The 17,146-nt window shown below is 39.0% G+C and overlaps 3 long non-coding RNA genes across 3 annotated transcripts; all 3 read right to left on the bottom strand.

The window, feature by feature from the left end:
- Positions 1–1,543: 1,543 nt before the first annotated feature.
- LOC139783794 (uncharacterized) lies at positions 1,544–3,131 on the bottom strand. The gene is made up of 2 exons (XR_011721381.1): positions 2,931–3,131; positions 1,544–1,837 (listed from the first exon to the last, which is right to left on the bottom strand). It is a non-coding gene; the product is annotated as an uncharacterized lncRNA (long non-coding RNA).
- A 6,792-nt stretch (positions 3,132–9,923) lies between these two features.
- Positions 9,924–11,091, bottom strand: LOC139783793 (uncharacterized). The gene is made up of 2 exons (XR_011721380.1): positions 10,656–11,091; positions 9,924–10,217 (listed from the first exon to the last, which is right to left on the bottom strand). It is a non-coding gene; the product is annotated as an uncharacterized lncRNA (long non-coding RNA).
- A 190-nt stretch (positions 11,092–11,281) lies between these two features.
- LOC139783795 (uncharacterized) lies at positions 11,282–16,039 on the bottom strand. The gene is made up of 2 exons (XR_011721382.1): positions 15,306–16,039; positions 11,282–12,067 (listed from the first exon to the last, which is right to left on the bottom strand). It is a non-coding gene; the product is annotated as an uncharacterized lncRNA (long non-coding RNA).
- Between the last annotated feature and the right edge of the window lie 1,107 nt (positions 16,040–17,146).

A 17,146-nucleotide genomic window follows, 5' to 3' on the forward strand; every position in this document is an offset into this window, starting at 1 on the left:
ATGTTTCCAGTTTACTACATTGTTATTACATTGTTTACTGTTATATAAATACCTACGTAAAGTGAGATCTCTTAAGCTACGCGATTACCGCGGTAGACTTTAATCCTCGATGTAACGAGTAATAACGAATTTTCTTGACCGCGGCGAGGCTCGTTGCCGTTTTGCAGTCCGACGTGCAGGGCGAGTGCAGTAAAAGGCGATGCGCGTCGCGCATATCGGTGTACGCTCGTTGTGATTAAGGCCATGGTCATAAGAGCTGCCTGCTGGCGTGCTTATGGATGCGAACAAGTTAAATACTTGGCTCTGATCTAGGCGCTCTTATCGTCCCGCGCGCGTTCGGTTACAAAGTTCCTGCCTGTTTGTAACGCGAAACCGCTGTTTGTCGACTGTCGGGCGTTAAACAATACGTTATTTACAGGATATTCGTTATATGCAGGAACCTCTTCCCAATTTTAATTTAAGATTACTTTTTTAAAATTGACCTTTGGACCGTTGCTGGTAATTCCGTTGGTAATAAATTGTAGATCTGAAAATACGCGAAAAGGGGGAAAGTAAAAAATATTCGACTTGAAAATTTTATCTTGCGAATTGTAAAGTATATGATTTATTATTAACAGTATTTATTTGGTAATGTAAACTGATTAGTTGTAATTAAAGTTTTAATACGCTAATATTCAATTTTCTATTATATTTTGAAATTCGACGTTTATAATACTCGCAGTTTATATATTCTAATTAGTAGATATTATTTAAATAATGACCTAATTTAATTAATTGATTAATATTCATTTGTCATGTAAAAAATAGAGAAATTTACGATTCTTTACGCTCTTTTGGTGAAATATCGTCGGCAGTCCCCTGAGGCACGTATCATTGTGTCTGCGGAATCGATGGTTCCTCGAAATTCTGAAGCACGCGACGACGCGTGCGTTTTCGTATGCGGAATGCGTTTCTGCAGGGTGGGCGGGTTGCCATACGAAGATTTCCACGACGTCGTTTCAGTCCGAGAAAGAGAGAAGCGGGGAAGAGGGAGGCATGATGCCTAAAAGCGTACACTTGTGTGCACTTGTGAAACATGCTCTCACTAGCGCGAATACGGGAAGTGAGTGACTAGGAAAGACAGAGACATTTTCTCGAGCGCGATGACAAATTCTCGAGATAAATGAAGCGCGTTTTTCGATTACTTGCGATTCATCTTTTTACATTTTTCTGCATTTGAGTATCAATTAGAACATTATTTAATTATTAAATACTATGAAAGGAAAAAGTAATTATAAAATTAATAAATAAAAAATGGCATATTAGTTTTAGTCCTAACGTTAATAAAATCCGACAAATGTCACAATTTTATATTATACAATAAGCTGCAATTAAACTATAATGAATATTTCTCTGATGTTATAATACTTAATAAATTTGTTCTATAAACATTAAATAAATTTATTAAGTAATAAAACTTTTCAAAAATTGTACGATTTGTCAGTTTATAAAATGATAGCGGGCTGTAGTTCAATAGTATTTGCATGCTAAACACGTATTTAAGTACGTTATTGTAAATGCTGTTTATTTGATACTGTATACTGTCACGCGACAGGTTTTCCGAAAGATCTGGCAGTAGTCTTCATTGTCGATAAAGCTGTTCTATCGGAGTTGCGGTTTTAGAAATACTGGATGATGTGGATTTAAGCATTGACATAATAGATATCTATATGCCGTTTATTGATCCTTTGCATTGCAGAGACACGTTTTGCGTGACAATGTCGCTTCGTTTTATTACTTCGCAGTAATTGAACGCGATCGTTGGCGTAGATATTGTGCTGTGCCTTTTTCGCGGTGACTGAAAATAAAGATCATAAAATTCCAATGGGCCATGGGTCAAGCTCGGTCATTTTTGTTACCATCATGGTAAAAATATCGCATGCAGTATGCATATAAGTATGTAAACGACGGATTCGATTAATCAGTAAAGTTGATTAAGAACACATTTATAGTACCGTAGCGTTATATTGCTATGTGCTATCGATTGCCATTTTATCACATCAGGATTTGTAATTGGTCGCAATAGAGATAATTAAATTAAGATTAATAATAACTAATCTTTACTTTAGATGCACAATAACTTTTGGACATCATACTAACAATAATCGTTAAGTATAGTATCACTAATATTAATACAACATTGCAACATTTGTAATTCGTATTACAAAGAAATAAGAGATGCATTAATACCGTTTAACATTCAGTTGGAAATTACAAGAAATAGAAAGAAAGATAGAGATATCATTATAGAGATATCATTATTATTTAATATAAATTGATTAATTGTCTTAATCATAATGTGCGGCATTATAATGTGACCATGTCGCACATTACGATTAGGATAAGTCAATTAGAGAGAAAAATGTCATTTGCGGTCCAGATTGGATCTTGTAGCCTAATAATAATATTCTGTAAATTTTGTATAAGTACTTTTTCCAAATTCAGTAAACTGTGCGCTGATTTTTTGATTTTTTAAAAACACAGCTCTTTGTTGGAGCAGTAACTTCACAAACGTAAATAGATTTAAATTTTGATAAGCATCCTTATTAAAGTGTAAAGAATTTATTACGAAAAATATCACCCCAGCCAGGGTTCAAACCTGGACTCCTCCTACATTCCGTGACGGATGTTTATAGAGGAAATTTGGGTAATTTAAACCACCTTTTTTCAAAATAACTTGAAAGCTATTAAAAATAGCTAAACTTTGTTTTCACTGGGCTGTAATGCCAAATGTTTGTTAGAACGTGTTTCTAACAAATTTCGTTTATTTATAGTGAGTTTAATGAAATTTTTCGAAGGTAGATTTTTGTAGGGTAATTTGAACCATGTCGGGCAAGGTGAACCATTTTATTAACCTTGCAAAAAATTATTTATTGTATTTTAAGGCCTACCCATTAACGACGAAGATCGTTGATTTTTCAACATGTTTTTGAACCTCATTTTCATGCCTGTAACAGAGGAATAAATGGATCAACGTTAGTGTTCCTTATATTTTCGGGTATGCTCTAACAGAATTTGGGCTCAGAATAGAGAATTTCCAACTACAAAATTAAATATGGCGGCCTCTGTACAAAGAAATGAGAAAAAATTGTTCATTTTTAAGGGGATCCTAAACTGACCCAAATTACCGACAATTGCAGGGAGAGCTCCAACTTTGAGTAGACTGCACAGAACTTAAAAAAATTTGTACACAATTGAAATATGCACGAAAACACATCGCGCGATTGTTGATTTCAAGACAAAAATCGGAAAAAATTAAAAAAATACATTTTTGAGCTGTCACCTACCGTAAACGTTTGCTTAATACAGGAGTTGTACAGTTTGTATGTACAAAATAAGATACACGCGCCATTCGTATAATGTGAACAAAGAATACCGTACATGAAAAACTAAAATTAAAAACGTAACAAAAAAGTTTGAGCTTTCGCTACTATTTTGTGCAAAAGTACATGCAGGTTGATAGGATAAGCAGTATTGCGTGTAGCGAGAGATGGCGCAGCGATCGAACAAGGACAGATTACTATAGTTAAACAAGGACAGGTATAGAGAAAACAGGATTAGAAATGTTGACATTATCGACATCGAGGAAGTTCGGCCTTCGCTTTAGAATCCCCTTAATGTTTATGATTTTTTTTGGACTGAAATCGCGCAGAAATCTGGAATATCGCTCAACCATCGGTGTACAAAATTGTTGAAGTTCAACAGGAATTTTTTGATATTCATGCTTTACATGCAACAAAAAGCGATAAAGAATAAGAAATCTGTGAAGTATATTGACTGCAAAATAAAAGTTTATGTACTAACCTTACGCTGTAAGCGATACACATCAAATCTTTAGTTTTAATTTGTTACTTTATGACACGTTGTGCTACGCTGCCGCTTTGTATGTTAGATTAGGGGGCCAGCAGCTAGTAATTGCATTACAGTTTGCTACGTTTTACACTTCTAAATATCGTAATGGTTCAACTTGCCCGCATGGTTCAAATTATCCGAACTTCCTCTACTAATTCGACCACTGAGGCATGTGGTGATATATCGCAATAATTAGTTAATAATAGGAAGAACATCTTTTTCAGGCAACATATGTAAACAATAATAATAAGTGAAACAGGACTTAATGATATACAATCAATTAAGGAGAAAAACGATATTTACAATCCGGGATCTTAGTAGTCTAATAATAATATTGTGTGAATAATATTGTGTATACCAAATGCCTTTCTTTACGCTAAACACGAGCCAAAAAGCGTGAACTCTTAATAATGAAGTTCTCTCGACATCTTTTGGCAATAAATGCTTAGTTGAAGCTCAGACTGGATTCCATGGATTGAACCGATCTTCAATAAGTCTAGGTCATAGAATAATCTTTTTTATTTCCGAATTATCTACGAGCGGTTTGAAGTGATATTTCAATGTCACGAATATAATAGCGTTTTTTTTCCTTAATTGGTTGTATATCATTACGGTTCTATTTTTAATAAAAGCTTAGGTCCAACTACTTCTTCATACTCCTAACTTCGCTTTCACTGTGTTTTATTCCTTTTTTCCTTTTTCTTCTTAAAATCCCTCTCGTTAATCAATCATCAAACACTCTTATTACAAACTTTATAATATTATTATCAATCGGCTGTTTGGAATCTGAAAATGCATATCTTTATATTATTTTAATATTTTATTAATGTCTTTCTAAGTCATTAATAGGAGCAAAATCATTAATAATGAGAAGTTGAAAGTAACAAGCAACTGTGATAAAATCTATTTACAAACCTGTCAGTATAGCATATATTTAATCTGCAGAAGTGTATATAGGAAAGTAATAAGTTTTATATTTATGTAGCTATCGTTATGTCAAAGGAAGTAATTTCTTACGTAAGAGTGCGTTGAAACGTATGTCGCATGTAGTAGGAGCAGCCGAGATTGCCAAGAATCAACTGCCGATGCTTACAAATCGAAACGCAGCGTGCAAACGTTCACGTGTGCGCACGTTCTTGGCACGTGTGTCTCGTCTTTTACTTGCTTCTCCTCTTCTTCTCTCCTATCTCTAGTTTCCTTTCGTTCTAACTTCCTTTTCACGCATACGCGCGTATAACATTCAATACTAGATGCGCGAATAATTCTATCTCCCTATCTCTAGTTTTCATTAATTTTATCTCTCCCAAGGTCCCTACTCTTTGCATGATTTGCACATCCTCTCTTGCTCAATCTCGCGATTCTCAACATCTCCCCGCTCGTTCTGTCAGCGGGGTCTGTCTCTCTTCTTTTGGCCGCTTGTCACTCTTTGCGATGCGTGAATCTGCGTGCGTGTTAGTGAGCTATACGGTGGGGCCAAATAACTCCGAGGGGTAAACGACTTCCACGCGTGGCGAAGCGCTGATGAAGCGCCGCCGCGTGCGTGTCGATGCGGGAGACGAGCTTGGTATCCGCCGGACTCTCGACCGATTAGAGCCGGAACCCGCTCCGGCCTCGCGAGCGGCCGGAGGAATCTCTGGTTCTGGCAAAAGGAAACCTTCGACAGTCCATGTTCTTAATCTCGGTGGGATTTAGGCGTAGACAGTTTGGTCATTTCAGAACTTGTAGTCCGTACCAAATAAAGTCGTGACTATCTATACAAATTAAGAATTCGATCGCACATCCTCAATTACGAATGGTATCTCCCTCGTGTATCAGTTACATCGCTTTAAATGTACGTCTATAGAAGAGCTTATACTTTCTAAAAGTCGAAGAGCAAAATATTACTCAAAACGAGTGAAATGCAAGTGTAATGAAAAGTGAAAATTGAGCCTATGCACTTCGAGTGATTCGAGTGATTACTCTAAGAAAGAGTAAAATTGTGTTCTATAAGTTGGAGTGAAATCGCACTCCGTTTGAGTGAAGGGGCACTCTTTTCGAGTGCAGTAGATCAGTGTCCATAGAAGTGAATTATGTCACTACAATTTTGAGTGGAAAATTTACCTTATGAGTGCCCGCATTTACTCAAATTAGAGTGACAACCCCCTCTTTTGGAGTGACTATCTCAATTACTCTAATATATTAGTGTGGAAACCACTTTATAAGATTTAGAGAGTAAGAAGGTAAAAAGAGGCAGCAAAAACTACATCAATTTTGAAGGAACCTAAGATTTAGAGAGTAGAATATTAATTTTGCTGGTATCACATTTCAGTGCTAATATAATAAATATCGTCAGACGTGTGTCAACGAAAGAATTGACATATCTTTTCGCACATTTTTGACGCGCGTGAAGCTCGTGTTGTGGATAGTGTTTGCCGTACAAGATTTTAAAATAATCTGAGATGAAGATAAGATTAAAATCCGTAAATTCATCTTAGATAGGATAAAGATGATTTTATTTTTAATTAATCTAGATAAAAGATGAGATGATTATCGCGATTTATTTAGATAATTTTTTAGATAATTTTGAGAGACTATTTATAAAAATTTATAAAAAGAATTACGCAGATTATAAAAAGGGTATTAAAGGGATATTACATTTTATTTTAAGTTTTTATTTCTTAAAAATAAAAGTTTTTCGAATGTTTTGTCCGATAAGCGGTTTCGACGAAGTAAACTAAATTTAAAAAACGCTCTATTGGCATATCAATGGCAGGGATGTATTATATTAAAAAAAATATATTTTTAATTTGGAAAATTCGTAAGAGATTGGAGTTCCTTTGATTTAGATTCCAAATACGAATAAAGTGCTTCGATGTTACCACTAATAATTATTTGCTTATTATTCTGTTTTTTCAATATTGAAGCTCTCCGCTACTACTGGAAGTTGATCTGTTTTAGAGTGTAATATGACACTCTTGCAGTATAAGTAATCCACTTCTTTCAAATATAGGTCTTTACACAACTTTGTACATATAACGTTCTGAAATCCAATTTAATTTAAATGGTGATAAAGAAATAGCAGAAAGAATGAAAATCCTACTAGATTAGATAATTTTTAGATAAGATAACATGATTTTTCATCTAAGATAAAGATGAACTTGGTATTTTTTTTCATCAAGATAAGATAAAGATGATTCCATCCCTTTATCTGGATGATCATCTAAATAATGTTATTTACTGATACTAGCAAGCATTGGTTGTGGAACAATAATGCATGAATGATATTTCGAATAGATATCTGCGACGCGCGCAATTTTGACGCGAAAATGAACGATCGAGCGAACGATGCGAACAACGAACTCTCTCGCCGGACTCATTGGTAATACCGAGCGGCCGCACGCGTCCCGCAGATTACGACGCGTGTGACGTGCACGTGCAGGTGCATAACGCACGTCAACGGACGGCGCGGACGGCGATGCAGCCCATCGGGGGATTCCGTATGTGGGTGGACGAGAGAGGTGTGCGCCCGTGCGCCTGTTATTCCCAGGGACGGAAAGTGGGTCACGGAGTCGCCGTACGCGGGTGAATAGGGGGATAGAAAACGTGTCTGCGCATGTGTGCGCGCGCGTAGACGCGCGTCTCGTACGTCTTTCGAGCGCGTTTTGAGACATATCTGCATACGCGCTGCCGCGTGTACACGCGTATCCCATCTATTGTCGAGCTTTTCCGCTCATCGCAGCTTCCTCCTTGCTTTTTATCCAGCCGCACGACCGCACGGCCGCACGTTTAAGACACATTATTATTATCCCAGATCCAATTTTAGCACTTTTATTACGAAACGTCCCCTGCTCTATGAATAAATGCTTCTATACGTTGATACGCAGTCTTATGTTTTGCACGACATATGAGGTTTATACTCTTTAAATTAAATAAGGTCGATTCTCGTTCGCTACAAGCTAAGTTATAAAGTAAATCACCGGATGAACAAGAGGTAAGTCAAAGGATGAACAAGAAGTGAAGTTAGGTGTTAAATACCAATTTATTCAATAAGAAGAGAGAAAATTAAGAAATGTACAATAACTGAATGTTTCTATATATTGATTATACCAATTTGCAAGTCTTCGTCAGCGGTGAATTACTTAAATATACGATATCTAGATATGTAATTAAAACTTGTACAGTAGAAGCTCTCCATACTCATGTATTTTACAGTGTAAAATTATTGGTTTGCAATTACAATTGTTTTTTTATATTTTTAATTCAATTATTCACGGGGAAAATTCAATAAAAGAAATATCAGACAAAGAGAAAAATGCTCTTTGCTGAAGCATCTTGAGAAGTCTCGAGATGCTTGATCTTATAACATTTTTGTTTTAGAATAAAATAAATTAAAAAGGAGAGAGAGATATATAACGAAAATAAAAAAATAGACTTTTACATCTTGCTTGTAATATACATATCTATATTTTCTGAATTTAATTTTAATCCTCCTACATATTTCTTTTTTTCCACATTCGCCGCGATGTATCGCGGAACATAATTCTCACGAATATGCTTTCACTGTATTCGTTGCTTCGCGTAGCAAACGGTACGTATCTGCATGTGCATCGAACGCACGCATCACGCATCCTTACGCATTGTGCCTTTCTCGCTCCTCCCGTTCCTTCCTCCCTTATATTCCTCCCGTCATTTGTTATTATTGCATTGTGCGCATACGTGACACATATCGTTCGTGCAGCTCGCGCACGTTTATTACATAATGAGACGCGCTCGTGTTTAAGGCTGCACGCATAGAAGCCTCTCGTGCGCGAGACACGAGTACGAAGCGCCTTCAGCGCGGCTATTATGCACTCGGCGAGATCCATCTCTTCCTTTCTTCCTCCTTCTTCCTCTCCCTCCGCCCTCCGTCTCGATCTCGCCTCTGAGCTCTGCCTCGGATCCTTCTTCCCTTCTTTTGCTTTCGTTTTTCCCCGGGCATGCGAGAGCTCGTTGCGTGCTGCGTCGTAGGAAGCTGCGATGTAAACAGAAATGCGTGCATTCGCATCCGTCCATTCCGTCCGTCGCCGAGCGTTTTACGCTTCGAGGAATGCGTCGCTGCCGCTGATTCTCGCTGATGATTGCGTCACTGCCGTCGGGATTAAAATTGCTATAACGTCCGATCTCGTAGGCGAGCACTGTTCTTGTTAGACTTTCTGTAACCAGCACGCGGTATTGTTAATCCGTCTTTCTTCCCTCTCCTCCTTCGTCCCTCTTTATGGTTTAGCTCGTTTAGCTTTTTGTTATGCAAATACATCGAGTCTCAAATTATGTAACGCGGAGATTGATAAGTATCGAGTGAATATTGTTCGAGGATTACACGTGTTGGGAGTACCCTTTAGAATTTAGATAGTAGGTAAGATGAGCAATGAATCACATTTCTGAAAACACGGATCTTCATTCAGTTTAATTCTCTATTATCTCGTGTATTTGCATTTATATGCCTATGTTCCTACATTCTTTCATTTTCTTATCTTTAATTGTGTCCGAGTTCACCGTTATATACAAGTTGGAACCATTTTATTCCCTCTCTATATACATATATATGCAAGATTTCTCGAAAATCTCTCATTCAGGCTGATCGACGTCCGCGTCGTCGCGAATACAACGTGTGAATCGGCGCCGGAATGAGAAGAGTCTGACGTTTGACGTCATTTGGCAAACATTCCCATTGCTCGAACAGCCACCTCTTATTTCGTACAATCTTCCTCTGTTCCTCTCCTCTCTGTCTCGCCTCCATGGTTTCCGTCTGTAAGGAGCGGCTTTCAAGGAGGTGATTCGCCTTTTTCGGCGTCTTTTGGAGTCTGGCAGTCCCAGCGCTCCCATATAGCAAGGCCTCTCTAATCGCGAATTCGAGACAGGTCACACGCTTTCACTTCGTTCACTTTTCTTCAAGAATCGAGAACTGTATTCTGTAGATATTTTGGATGAGTTTAAGCAACGCGAAATCTCATTAAACCTTCTGTGTCAAGGCGAGGTATATCGGAATGGAAATGATATGTATTATAGATAGGAAATTATTTTACATATGCATCAAAATGCATTATTATTAAGTTCATTAATATTTTACATACAAAAATATATACATAATAATATTATATACATATAATAATTCTTAGACGAAACAAACTCATTATCAAAATTGATTATGTCAACTCTTAATTAACATGTAGTGGCTTGATAGGCTGTCATTTCCTTTCTTATACTTCTTAACCCTTCGCCCGCATACGTTTTTTTGGCACCTTTACGCCGCCAACCTGGGTCGTTTTCGTCCTGACGTTTTTTTTAAGTGTTAAAGTGTTACAAAAAATCTGAAAAAATTCATGGAGGTAATTCAAACCTTCAATTTGAAGTATCAATCATAAAATTATAAACAATTTAATTTTTTCACATAATTTATATTTAAAAAATGGAGTAACTAGGGGTAAAATCATTTGTTTACTCAAAAAATCATAACTTTAAGACAAATAAAGATATCGAAATGAATCAAAACGGAAATTGAAGGGGAAAAACGTACCTTTCATAAAAAAAATATTGCATGCAATTATTTTGAAATTAAATGCTTAAGTTTGCGACCTTAAAATTGCCAATAAATTAGCCCCAAATTTCGTAGTAAAAATAGTAATAAATATTTAATAATAAAAAAATTAGTAATAAAATAAGTAATAACTCAATAGTTAAGTATCCCAACATTGCTTTATTGTTTATCTAGAAAAATACATTAATGTAAGTCGTAAAAAACACGCTACACAAAGCACGGCACGCAGCACGTAACGCGATGATCATCGCAAGTTGGTTTCTTGCATTTCACGCAGCAATAGTTAGTTTTGCGATCTTTATCACTCGGGCAATAGGCAATAGACATTTCCTCGACCGACCGCTGCGCCATTTTTGTCGAAAAACTGAACAAAAACATTTTTGTAATTTTTTTTCGCGGTCAGATGTTTTTATGAGACTTCTACGGACACAATGAACACTTTAAAACAAAAAAACACAAAAAAATTACTTACGTTTTTGGGCAACGTTCGCCGCCTACCTGGGTCGTTTTCGTCCTTTCAAGAATTGACGTGTCTCCTGTGACGGCCGGAGGGGGACTGGCGCCTTGAAACTCGGTAGGCGGGTTCTCGGGGAGCATAACTTTTTTTACGGATGCGCAATGGCGCCCTCTCTACCCGTTTTCAAAAATTACAACTACATTTGATTTTCGCCCGGACGAAAACGACCCAGGTATACGGGCGAAGGGTTAAATTAGTGAAATAATTATCTTTATATTTCAATATTTATTTTAATTCTAAAAAATAATTTTATCTTTTTTATAAATAGCTACAGCAGCACTGTGTCAGTTAAGGAAAAAAGTAAGACATATTAATTAAAGTTATGAAGCAAATATTATTATTTTCCAGAATCAGATATTTCTCTTTAATAACTGTTGTTTGTGACTCGGTTTAGCAAAATCATTATTCGATCTGTTACATTATTTGGTTCACCTTAAGCTATTCCAGTGAATTCTTGCATTACATTCCCAATTATAAATGTTCCACTCCCGAATTTCGCAACGTATTCGTCTCGCAAGGAATATACGTAATCGCGGTTGCGGCGGCAAACAATGAAATATGAAAACGTTATTTCAACCTGGTAATATTACACACGCATGGCGGCGATAAAAGTGTCAGGGCGGCAGATAGGATCGATAAGCGTGTATCTCGCTTGCGCTCGCGGTTACACGACGGCGACGCCGCGCGCCGCCGAATGCAAGATAACCGAATTAGAACCGGGCCGCAAAAATAACCGGATATTGCCGCGTCGGGGGAGCTTGCGGCTTTGCCTTGGTAAAATGTCAATACGTCCGGCGCTTGTCGGTGGAGGGAACAGAAATTCAGAGGCGACACTCTCTCGCGCGTTACGCATATATAGGACACCTGCGTGTAAACGGTGCGCTTGCACGCCGGCGAGCGTGTGCTTGTGTACGTGCGTCAGGAGCGATAGTGTCTCGTTGACCCAGTTCGACGATTCCGCTGCAAGCTGCGAGCTGCTGCAAGCAGCGCGCCCGTGCTTGCATGTGCGAATGCACGTGCACCGAGAGAATCCCTGCCGTCCGGAATCGCGCTCGGGCTTCATCGCGTTCTCGTACTGAGCTCGCAACCTGATAACCGATGTATTTCTGTAAGCATCATAATTTATTTTAATGAAATTTGAATTCTTTTTCTTCTATTAGTAATTTGAATTGCAGAAATTTTCCTTATTTCGAAAAGAACTCGGTCTAATTTAAAAGAACACTAAATCTCATAGAGTGATTTCGTCACTAATATATCAGAGTGATTGCGATAGTCACTCCGAAGGAGAGGATTGTCACTCTAACTTGTAAATGCGGGTACTTATAAGGTAAGAGTGACTTTTCCACTCAATTTTTTTTAGAGCGGCTACTCCTACCGGAGTGATACGATCTCACTCTAAAACTATCATGATTCATTAAAGCTCGACTGATAAATAATTCTAACAAAGTAAACTTTTTCACACAAAATTGTAGAGTGATATAATTCACTGCTATGGACACTGATCTACTGCATTCGAAAAGAGTGCCCTTTGGCGATTTTATTCCAACCTATAGAGCGCAATTTTACTCTTTCTTAGAGTGGCGAAACGCTCAAAATTCACCAGGCTCAATTTTCACTTTTCGTTACACTTGCATTTCACTCGTTTTGAGTGATATTTCACTCTTCAATTTTTAGAGAATAGTAATTTGGATTGTAGACATTTTCCTTATTTCGAAAAAAAAAAAAAAAAACTCGGTGTCTGCCTTCTAATTTAAAAGAACAGCTTAGATGTTGTTTTTGTTCAATTGTAATAGACCAATTGTATTCTGATTACATTTCCGCATTAAAATTCAACGTGTAGGAAAGTTGTTTAGTTGTTCCCTTGTAAACTGATTCTTCAATCGCGTACTTTTATAGAACGTCATTGCCCGCGGAAAGCAAAGTTCCGCATTACTTTGCGTCGATCACTGGCCTTGCATTGTATGTAAAAAATAATGCATAAGCGAACGCGTGTTTATAAGTGGGACGAAAAAGTATGCGGCTCTAATGGTGTTATCTCACGTATGTGATACGCCTGAATCATATAGGTAGCTGAGGGATGCAACGTATCGCCTTCGCGCTCGCGCTCGCGTCCGAATTATTTGAAAATCAATAAGCGCTACTAAGAATACGCAAATGACCCGATGCACTTTCCAGTGCATTCGCTCGAGCCGGCCGGTGGAGAACGAAGGCGCGCAGAAGGCCGGCCGTTCGCTTCAAGGTGAATTTATAGAGGCACGGTCGCGGATTATTTGCGGATCCGCTGATGGAGGTCGCGTATAAATTCTGTTTGAATTGGACGCGCGTCTCTACGACTTCCAGAAGCGGCGCGGCGGCGCGTAGCCAGGAAGCGCTCTCGGAAATTTTCGAAGGACTTTCGCTGGCTCTCGCGGCGATTATCAGAATGGTATCGATAAGTTTGGCGCGAAATTTGGTTAACGAACTTGTTAAAATTATTCGGCTGTATCATCATATTCAAGTGCGAAGCATCTCGGACAGCACGCATGTCCAAAATCGGAACATAAAAGGTCTTAAAAATGTCTTAAAGATGTCTGTGCTGTCTGGGATATTTCATTTTATCATTTAAACTTTATGCCTGCAAGATGTCCTTATATTTACGTCTGCGAGACATTGATTTGATTTCTTATCTCAGTCGCAATAGGTTAATCTACCTATAAATATCTCACAGCTTTATCAGCACTGATAAAGCCTTTTAACCTTGCCGAGAGCTTTGTGTATCCCTGATTCATTACTTTCAATATTGATCCAGCTGCGTTAACGAGAGCATTGCATTAGACTGCAAAATACGAGCGGGCGTGTATAAGCGCGCGTAACATCGTGTAGTAAATTAATCCGTTTATCTCGCTCGTCCTTAATCTTTTCGTAGATAGGTTGTTTTTGTCGGCACGTTGACCAAGTCGAACACGCGAATGCCTCGCGATTAATAACGCGCCGATGCATGTCGGACTTTTGCAACCAAGCAACCGAGGAACTTTACTCGACGCGGCGAATCGCGCCCCTGTCCTGGACGCGCATTCGCGTGACGCGGATAAGAGGCACTTGCGCCCGTTCTCGATATATCTCGATAGCCACCGCGAATAGATGCATTGTGTCACGTCACCTTGCCGCGATTGTGTGCGTGTATTGCGTTTGCGACGATATTACGGCCAATAACGTGTCGCGGACACCTCGCGCAATGTAAACTCTCGAGTCTCGAGTAAGTTGGATGACCAGACGGCACTCGATTCCAGACCGACTTGTTCAAGTATTCTCGACCAGATCGAGTGTGACTTCGTCGCATTTAACGACTTCCAAGGATGGAAGGTCGGCGTACGATAAAAATAATTGCATTAATCTACGTGCACTCGCGAGCGTCTCGTTGCCGCTGAAAATTGCTTGAATAAAACGTCGCCGAGTGGGAAAGTGTAAGTTTGTAAGTGCGATATGCGAAAAAAATGACTGTCTTGACAGAGTGAACGTTTTATGATTTGTTGTATAATGGTTGAAAAAAGCTTTACTCGACTGGCGCCAAATATGTTTTGCGACATAATCTTAATCGAGAGGGAAGGTAATGAGCAAAATATGTATACTAACATATAACTTTACTTTAATTTCAGAACTGTGCCGTTTTATAATCGATAATTGGAAAATTTCCGTAGATTTATTATCCTTTTTCCGTTTCCAAGCGTTGCGTTTTTGTTCCAACTTCAAAGCCTCGCAAAAATTACACGTCGCACGATAAGCGTGAAAATTTATTTCCACAGTGTGCGTCAAGATTTCTATATTTAGCGCAAGGATACGTCGAGTGCGCTCTCTTCGACTCGGAATTGCGCACCGGGTGCATTAACAGTGAACGGTGACCTCTTTGTAACGCATCTCGAATTCCTCGAGCGGAGTCGCGCTGCCGAAATTTTGTGCGGTCGCGGTGCGACGATGGGGATTGACGGGCCGTATAATCCGACGGGTTTGACGATACGAGTTGCCGGTCGCTATATATTCACTTTCCCTCTCGATTTCTCTTTTTGCTTTTAAACTATTAAGCGACAAAGTGTTTAAATATCTTATCGGTGAAAGGATCGTGCGTCGGTGAAGCACGCGTCTTCGGTTACTTAGATTGGACTTCAAGGTAAAAAAAAAAGAAGAAGAAGAAGAAGAAGAAGAGACGCTAAGTACAGGCCTCCTTCAAAAATAATGACGGTGTTCTACAAGAGAAACGTTTTTTATCGGTCAATATATGTCTCTCCGAATTTTAACGTCCGGGGAGCTTGTTTTTTTCTCTCTCTCTCTCTTTTGTAATTCGTTGTCGATCGCTCGTTTTAAACTTACGTCTCTTTGCCGTCTACTTTGCCCGTTTCACAACGCCCGGAATAAAGCCGATAAATATCTTATTCGAAATCTAGGACGCGTTTGCAATTCGTATTACTACGGATTTTGTGACGCAGCCACCGCGATATGAAAATATGCTCCTTCGCGTGTCGCTTTGGAATGTTTCCAACTCAAATTTTGGTCTCCGTAATACGCTAATATCAATTCACTTGCTTATTATTGAGATTATATATTCTTCTAGAATGCAAATTCGCAAGGCTATTTTTTCTGAAGTAATTGGTGATGTGTCAAGTGATTAACTTAGAGAAATAAGAAAACAACGCTCGATTAGACTTGATCTAGAATTGAACGTGATTCAGTTAAATATTTTTGCAGCCATTAGTACTACCAAGGGGGTCAAGATGACTTGTTTGACATTTTTTAAGTAATTATTATTCATTTTTAAAACCTCACAATTTCTGAAACTTTCTCTGACTTTTATTGAAATATACAGATAATTAATTTTATAAAGCTTTCTCTTTTTTTTTATTTTAACTCCTTCGGTAGAAATAGGTATACTTAATCTTTAGGAATGCGCGGAGCATGTAAAATATAAAAAAAAAGACTCAGTGCCGAAAGGATTAACCATGACCGTTCGACGCGGCGCAAAATTTCACATTGCCTCGTCCGAAATCCGCGTCAACCCCTCAACGAATATTTAGGCCGATGCGCTCGAAATCGTCCGAGGTACCAGCAACGGGTGCACCGAAAACTGGTGCATCGCGAGGCACTCACCGACTCACCCCCGGCCGCGGTGGTGGCGGCCGCCCGCGGCCGCGCCGCGCTTGCGCTCGGCGATGCACCCACACGTCGATCGGCCGCATCTCGGTCGGTGATCTTGCACGGGTTGAAGCGCACGTCGGTGTCGGCAAACCGTGTGTGTTCATGAAGTAGGTCAGATCTCAATGGCGAGAAAGACAGAGAGAGGGAGAGAGACGAGTGTATGTGTGTGCATGCGGACCGATGCACATGCAGCCGCTCGCTCGTGCGCCACCACCTCGTGCACAACGCTATGCATCTATCTTTGAACTATGCGCGCCGTGAAACTCACACGAGTAGCGAGTTTCCTTTTAATTCCTCTTTTTCCCTCCTTCTTCTCGGCGTTTCCCCCTCGTCTCCCTCGACCCGTCGACACACTGTCGTTGTCGTCGCGATGCACAAAGCGTCGGCGATGCGCCGAGTGCGCGTTGAGTGCATCGTCGCGGCGGCGGATGTAGGGTTCTTCAGGATTCACCGAGCGATTCTCGATGGAAACTCCCAGTCAGACGTAGGGTTATTTAAGTCTACATCATTTATGATGACTTTGATGACAATAGTATCTCTAGACAAGACTATCGTGTTTTCCGGACTCGTTGTGTTTTTCTTAATTTTTCTTCTAATTTCTCTAATTCTTGGTTTCTTAATATTCGGGCTCCTTCTATATTAAGTATATGTATCGCACTATCTTTGACATTGCTGCGAGTATGTGACAAATTTTTGACTATACTCTGTATAATATATTTTATAAGGAATTGATTTAAGATTACGCACATTGTAAGGCGTTCTGTATCAGGGATTTTCCATCGTGTCAAATTAGGTCATCGATACCGACGAAAATACAGGGAGATTTAACGGAGGCACGTAGGAAACTCTATTTCGCGGTGCGTCGATAATATCTCGGAAAGTGAAACTAGGATATTGAGATCCTACGGTCCAATGAAGAGAACTACAGAGTTCCATTTCAATCTTGCATGTTAGAACTGAATGATCTTACGACAATTTAGATTCATTCATTTTATTAATATAAAATTATAATTAATTTA

Source organism: Temnothorax nylanderi, unplaced genomic scaffold (genome assembly GCF_030848795.1).
Source record: "Temnothorax nylanderi isolate EJ_2023f unplaced genomic scaffold, tnyl_v1.0 TNYL_tig0542_pilon, whole genome shotgun sequence".
Classification (NCBI taxonomy): domain Eukaryota; kingdom Metazoa; phylum Arthropoda; class Insecta; order Hymenoptera; family Formicidae; genus Temnothorax; species Temnothorax nylanderi.